This window comes from Pteropus alecto, unplaced genomic scaffold, assembly GCF_000325575.1.
Source record: "Pteropus alecto unplaced genomic scaffold, ASM32557v1 scaffold5, whole genome shotgun sequence".
NCBI classification, from domain to species: Eukaryota; Metazoa; Chordata; class Mammalia; order Chiroptera; family Pteropodidae; genus Pteropus; species Pteropus alecto.
The window spans coordinates 20,193,171-20,198,942 of record NW_006441953.1 but is presented as its reverse complement, the minus strand read 5'-3'; the positions used below and the strand labels follow the sequence as shown (position 1 = coordinate 20,198,942).

Below are 5,772 nucleotides of genomic sequence, written 5' to 3'. Positions count from 1 at the left end.
CCTCCACCTCTGCTTCTGCTCTCAAGCAGCCCATTCATAGCCACTGGTATTCACACTTCTGCCGATTTGACCTACACATTCATGATCTTAAATTGGTTCCTGTCGGTCTACAACCAGGCCAGTGCCTTTACACCAGCAGCACACTATGCAAAGGGAGAATCCAGCCCCTACTCACATATCCCCTTTCGTGTCATTTTTGTTACGGTGATCTCAAGGAAATGTTTAGTGCCCTGCCAATGTTTCAGGAAACCCTTTGTGGGTATTTGTGTTTGTGTGTATATATGCATATATGTGTGTGTATGTGTGTGTGTGTGTGTGTGTGTGAGAGAGAGAGAGAGATCTTTCAGTTTTAATTTATAGATTAAGTTGTTCTAAAAGGGTAATTTAATGGTACAATACCAAGTGCTTATGGAGCATTTTTTCAATAATTTTAGTTTTCATAATTTGAAAAAAATATTAACTGTTAATTGCCTAAATAAGATGTTAATTAATTAATGCATTCCATTTAAAAAAAGTTAAGGTTATTGAACCATAATTTACATTACTAAAATTTACCCTGTTAAAATGAACAGTTTGATATGTTTTGACAAATGTAAACAATCCTGTAACCCCAATCATAATCAATATATGGGACGATTTCTTCTCCCCAAAAGTTCTCTTGAATCCTTTTGCAGTCTTTCTCTCTCTCTCACCTTAGTCCCTGGCATCCAGAGATCTGTTTCTTATTCCTACAGTTTTGTCTTTTCTCTAATGTCAAATAAATGAACTCATACAGTATGTAGTCTTTTGCAGATGACTTTTTTCACACTGCTTAATGCCTTTGAGATTCATCCACAATATTTTGCAATTATCAGTCATTTGCTTCTTTTTATTATTGAGTAGTCTTCTATTGTATCAATATACCACAATTTATCCATTTACCAGTTAATAGAAATTTGAGTTGTTTCCAGTACTTGGTGATTATGAATATCACTATAAGGCATATTTGCATGCACCTTATGAACAAGTGTTTTCATATCTCCTGGAGTAGGATTGCTAGGTTATATGATAAATGTTTATTTAACTTGTAAGAAAAGGTCACAGTGTTTTCCAAAGGGGCTGTATCATTTTATATTCCCACCAGCAATGTATCAGACTTAGAATTGCTCCACATCTTTACCTAAATTTGATATTTATAGTCTTTAAATTTAAGATATTTGTAATGGTGTCTATGGCCATGCTACCCTGAACAAGCCTGATCCCATCTGATCTCAGAAGCTAAGCAGGGTCAGGCCTGGTTAGTACTTGGATGGGAGACCACCTTGGAAGACCAGGTGCTGTAGGCATAAAAAATAAAAAAAATAAGGGATTGTAAGCTGACAAGGTCTTTGCAATCTGTGAGGTCAACCAAGGGTTGCCTCAACTAAAAAATATATATATATATATGTATTTGTAATGATTAATTTTATTTGTCATATTGCTGGAGTGGGCCATGATGTCCAGATATTTGGTCAAAAATTATTCTGAGTGTTGTGAATGAGATTTACATTTCAATTAGCAAACTCTGAATAAAGCAGATTGCCCTCCATAAAATGTGTCTGCCTCATCCAATCAGTTGAAGGCATGGATATAACAAAATGCTGACCTCCACTGAACAACAGGGAATTCTGTCAGCAAAGTATCTTCATCTACAACATTAGCTCTTCTTGGTTTTCTAACTGACTGCCTTTGGACTCAAACTGCAACTTTTTCCTGAGTCTTCAGCATCTTGGCCTGTCCCATTAGATTTTAAATTGACCAAGCACCTCCACAATCAAAACAGCCAGTTCCTTAAAATTTATTTATATGTCCTATTAGTTCTATTTATCTGAAGAACCCTGACTAATATAATGTCCTAGCAGGCTGATGATATCTCATTGTGGTTTTATTTTGCATTTCTCTGGTGACTAGTGATGTTGAATACTTTTAATGTGCTTAAGGTCATTTGTATATCATCTTTTGTGAAGTATCTGTTCAAATATTTACCCAGGAGTGTGTTTGGGGGGGCGGGTAGAGTGGGGAAACAAGATTGTTTGTCTTCCCATTACTAAGTTTTAAAAATTCTTTATATGTTCGGAATGCAAATCCTTTACATAATATGTGCCTTTCAATAATTTCCTCTCTATGAGTGGCTTATATTTTCATTTTAATAGTGTCTTTAGAAGAGCAGAAGTTTTAAATTTTGATGAGGGCAGTATATAGATTTTCTTTTATGGCTTGTATTTGGGTGCTTATTGAGGAATTTTGACCTAATCCAAGTTTGCAAGGATCTTTCCTATATTTTCTTCTATGTATTTTATAGTTTCAGCTCTTGCATTTAGGTGTATGATTTATTTAGAAATAATTTTTCTGTATGTTTTAAGGTGTTTAGATTCTTTTGCGTGCACATGCTTATTATTCTAACATTGTTAAAAAAGCTCATTTTTCTCAGTCGTATTACCTTTTTACTTTTCAAAAACAACTAATTGTATATTTGCAGTTTTATTTATAAATTCTCTATTCTATTTCATTGATCTATATTGTTATTCTTATTACAATGATACTGTAGATTTATAATGAATCTCGAGGTCATACTGTAGTATGACTCTTCCAATTTTGTTCTTTTTCCAAATGATTTTGGCCATGATAGGGCTTTTTATTTCCATATACATTTCACAATCAGCCTGCAATTTCTGAAAAAACATGCTCTCATTATCACTAGGATATAGATTAACTTGGAGAGAATTGATATCTTAACAGTGAGTTTTCCAATTCATGAACTCTGCTTTTCTCTCCATTTCCTTCATCGAAAAAAAAAAAAAAGTAGCTTGCGTTGTACAGACCTTGCACACATTTTGTTAAATTTATCCCTACATACTATACTTCTCTCATATCTTAGGTTTTGTTTTCCATGGTTTCAGTTACCAAGGTCAACCACAGATTGAAAATATTAAATGGAAAATTCCAGGAATGAACAATTCATAAGTTTTAAATTGCACGTCGTTCCAAGTCATGTGATGAAATCTTGAGTCATCCTGCTCTGTCTCACCTGGAACACAAATCATTTTTTTGTTCAGCAAATCCACAATGTATACAATACCTACTCATTAGGCACTTGGTTAGCTGTATTGATTATTAGATTGACTGTCATGGATCGACAGTGTTATGTGCAGGCAACTCTTATTTTATTTAACAGTGGCTCCAAAGCCACTGTTCATGTAGCTTTTATTACAGTATTTTTATAATTGTTCTAATTTATTATTAGTTGTTAATCTCTTACTGTGCCTAATTCATAAACTAAACTTTATTATAGGTATATATGTATAGAAAAAAACAGTATATACATAGGATTACTATCTGCAGTTTTATGCATCCACTGAGGGCCTTGTGTTTGAATGTATCCTCACAGATAAGGGGAAACTACTGTATTCCATGTTTTTAATGCTATTTTAAGAACTATTTAAAGAAAATTTGATTTAAATGTTTACTTCTAGTGTGGAAAAATACAATTAATTTTTGAATATTGATTATTATTTAATCTTGCTAAATAAACATATTAGTTTTAGTAGCTTCAAAATTTCTTATAATTTTTTACATACATAATTTTGTTGTCTTCAAGTGACAATAATTTAAAAAATTATTTAAATATTTAATTGATTATTAAAATCTATTACTATTAAGTATAATTTTTTGTGTAGCTTTTGCGCAAATATCCTTTATCAGGCCAAACAGGTATCCTTGTATTCTTAGATCACTGTGAGTTTTTATCATGATGGATGCTAAATTTTGTCAAGTGCTTTTTCTGCATTCATAAAGATGTTCATATATTTTTTCTTTTTTGTCTGTTGAGATAATGATAAATTTAAAATGTTGACTCAAACAAGCATTTTTAGGATAAGCCTCACTTGTTTATTATGTATTATAGTCTTTATATATTGCTAGAGTCAATCTTCTAATTTTTTTGTTAATGATTGTGTTGTCTACTTTTATAGGATATAGTGGTCTGAAGTTTTTTTTTTCCTTGTATTATCTTTATCTGCTTTTAGTATCAGGTAATATTAACTTCATAATAACAATTGGGAAATGTTCCACTTTTATTTTCAGGAAGAGTTTGTGTCAAATTAGTATTATTTTTTTCCTTAGATATTTGTTAAATTTCATCAGTGAAGCCATCAAGGTTTGGGGATACCCCACCCCCACCCCATTTAGATTTCTGTTTGTTTGAAGCCTTTTCATTATATATCTAATTTATTTAATAGATACAGGGCTATTTATGTCATCTATTTTCTCTTGAATGAAATTTGGTCCTTTATATCTTTCAAGTATTTTGTTCATCACATCTAAATTGTTGAGTAAACCAACAGTTGTCATAATATTTTTCTATCACCATTTTAATGTCTGTAGTATCAATAGTGATGTTCTCTCTTTTATTTCTTATCTTGGAAATTTATATCTTCTCTCTTCTTTAAAAAAATATTAGTGTAGCTAGAGGTTAATTAACTATATTAAACTTTTTTAAAAAACAGCTTTTGGTTTTATTGATTTTTTTCTCCATTCTCCTTTCTATGTCATTGATATATTAATACTCTTTCTATGTTATTTTCTTGCTTCCTCTTACTATGATTTTAATTTGCTTTTCTTTACCTAGTTTCTTAAGGTAGAAAATTACAATATTGATTGGAAATTTTTCTTTTCTTCTAATATAAACATTTCATGCTTCCAAATTCTTTTTGCTCCCTGCTTTAGATGCATTCCACAAAATTTAATATATGCTTTCATTATCATTCAATTCAAAATATCTTTAATATATGCTTTCATGATTATTCAATTCAAAATGTTCATTGTTTTTCTTCTTTGACCCATGTGTTATTGGAAGTGTGTTATTTATTTTCTAACCATTTGGAGACATTCCTTAAATTATTTTTGGTATTGATTTTTAGTTAATTTCATGTAGACAGAGAACACATTTTGTTTTTATGGTTTCAGTTCATTTATATTTATTGAGATTTGTTTTTCATAAAATAGTGTATCTAAATGTCTATGGAATGTTTGTTTACAGTGGAAAAGAATGTGTACTCTTCTTTTATTGAGTGGCATGTCCTATAATAGTTCATGTCTTTTGTCTTTTATACCTTTACTGATTTCTTTGTTTACTTGTTCTTTCAGATACTGAGAGAGAGGTGTTGAAATTTCCAGCTACTTTAAAATGGTTCATTTGCCTATTTCTCTTTTGAGGTTTATCCGTTTTGCTTTACGTATGCTAAGCACTCAATATATATTAAATTATTTATTCTTTAAAATAATTATTTTCATAAGACCACTACTGTGAATAATATGAATATTATCTCCACATTGCAGATAAGAAAACGTACAGATAGAAAGGTTTAATAACTTGCCAAAATGACATACAGCACATACGAGTCTAGCTGGGATTTAAACCCAGGCATTCTGACTCTGGAACTTAATTGTATGGCAAAATAGTAAATGAGAAAGCTAAAGAACTATGTTACATATTTTTAAAAAGAGCATGATAGAACTAGGAAGCCCATATTGGATATCACTCTGAGATGGATTATGGGTGATTTGTTACTTTGTTTTACAATACTGTATTTTATAAGCTTTCCACAATAAGCATATACAACTGTTGGAAAAAATTAAATCATTATTTTTATTCATGGAGATCACTAAAAAAAGGCAAGATATTGGATACATGCGTTTTTAGTCAATTACCATGGTATTTATCTGCCCAATAATTTACCATAACCCATTTAACTA

General features: G+C 30.9%; 1 non-coding gene across 1 annotated transcript; it reads left to right on the top strand.

Annotated features, from left to right (window-relative positions):
- The first annotated feature begins 1,206 nt into the window (after positions 1-1,206).
- LOC112485519 lies at positions 1,207-1,325 on the top strand. The gene has a single exon (XR_003048500.1). It is a non-coding gene; the product is annotated as a 5S ribosomal RNA (ribosomal RNA).
- Positions 1,326-5,772: the final 4,447 nt, after the last annotated feature.